The sequence below is a fragment of the Myotis davidii genome, unplaced genomic scaffold (assembly GCF_000327345.1).
Source record: "Myotis davidii unplaced genomic scaffold, ASM32734v1 scaffold18, whole genome shotgun sequence".
Taxonomy (NCBI): Eukaryota; Metazoa; Chordata; class Mammalia; order Chiroptera; family Vespertilionidae; genus Myotis; species Myotis davidii.
In genome coordinates this window covers 811,996-813,936 of record NW_006292696.1, presented here as the reverse complement: position 1 = coordinate 813,936, position 1,941 = coordinate 811,996, and positions in this window count along the sequence as shown.

The window sequence follows — 1,941 nt, the reverse complement described above, 5'->3', positions numbered from 1 at the left end:
CAGGGGCCCAACTGGCCCAGAGCCCAGACTTTGGCCCAGGGGTCGTGGGAGAAGATGCTCTCGCTCTGGGAGCTGTTGGCAGCCGTCCTTGACCATGAGAGAAGTAATGGCGCTGGCACTGCACAGTGCCCTGAGCTGGGACTGTTATGATAACCAATAAAACCCTTTTATTGCTTAAGGCAGTCTGAGTTTGGTTTTCTACTACGTCAACCAAAAGCATTCTTACCGACGTGTCAACTTCAAAATCCCTGCAGTAACCAAGGGCATGTTTCTCTAACTTTAAAGGCACCAACGCTTTAATGACCACTGCCATCACCTCCGCAGGGTGAAACTTCAGAGCCAGTTTGGCCTCTGCCTACTTGAAGGGGATTTTGCCCCATGCCGAACTCAATTCATTAGGAGAAGCTCCAGATTTTAACTCTGTGAACTCACCAAGAAACCTTGGGCACATTACTTCCTCATTTGGGGCTTTTATCTCCATCTCTTCAAAAAAAGGGAAGTTAGCCCTAGCCAGTTTGGCTCAGTAGATAGAGCGTTGGCCTGTGGACTAAAGGGTCGCAGGTTCGATTCTGGCCAAGGGCATATGCCTGGGTTGCGGGCTTCATCCCCATAGGGGACATGCAGGAGGCAGCCTATCAGTGATTCTCTCTCATCATTGATGTTCCTATCTATCTATCTCTCTCCCTTCCTCTCTAAAATCAATAAAAAAGTATATTTAAAAAAAAGGGGGAAGTTAGCCACATTATCAGTGTCCCTTAGCAGTGTTGTGTCCTCCTGGGCCCAACCCCAGAGCCAGATTTAGCAGGTCTGGGTGGGACTTGGGCATCCTAATCATGTTAACCTCTGAACTGCACCCCAACACCTTTTCTTTTTTTACTCTGCTGGGGTCAGTGCTTGGGGGTCAGGTATGACTGCCTTATGCCAGTCTAGGGACTTGTCTCCATGCAAGAAAGGTCATTGTTACATTCCTCAACCTCTGCATAATGGACAGACTGGTCAATTCCTGCAAGTGCCAAGGAAGTTCTCCTCTTCCTACAGCCTGGAATGTTTCCCATTTCCCAGTGGTTGCCAGGAAGCTTGGAGCTACACTGACTGTCCCTCGGGGGTAACCATCTCTTCCCTGGGTCCTACCACAGCCATCTCTCCAACAAATGGTATTGCTGAGGGGCTTGGGTGATGTCTAATAAGTTATTTTTTTTTTCAAATTGATTTGAGAGAGAGGGGGAAGGAGAGAGAAGGAAACATCGATTTGTTGTTCCACTTATTTATGCGCTCAGTGGTTGATTCTTATATGTGCCCTGACCAGGATCAAACCCACAACCCTGGCATATCGGAATGATGCTCTAACCAACTGAGTTTCCTGGCCAGGGCAATAAGTTCTTAACCAGGCACCTCACATCCAACAAGCCCTCCGTAAATAGGAGCTATTATCATGTCTTCTGTTTCCTGATCTTCCCTTCTTGATTTGTGACCATCTGGTTGCTTGTGTCATTGTTGGTGTTGCCACAGGTACATTTTGGGAGAAGGCAGTGAAAAACAACAAAGAAACTGGATTCAGAGTTCTGTCTTCTATTCATTCCCATCATTATCTCTGTCTCCTACTTAGAAAAGCCAGTCAGAAGTAGCTGGAGAAGATGGACTTTTATTTCTTCCTTTAAAAAAATAAATAAAATGAATACACTGGTCTGAATTTCCTTCCCTTCTCTTACTCTCTCTCTTAAAAAGGAACAATCACCCTGGCCGGTTTGGCTCAGTAGATGGAGCCTCGGCCTACGGACCGAAGGGTTCGGTTTCGGTCAAGGGCATGTACCTTGGTTGCAGGCACATCCCCAGTGGGGAGTGTGCAGGAGGCAGCTGATCGATGTTTCTCTCTCATTGATGTTTCTAACTCTCTATCCCTCTCCCTTCCTCTCTGTAAAAAATCAATAAAATATATTAAAA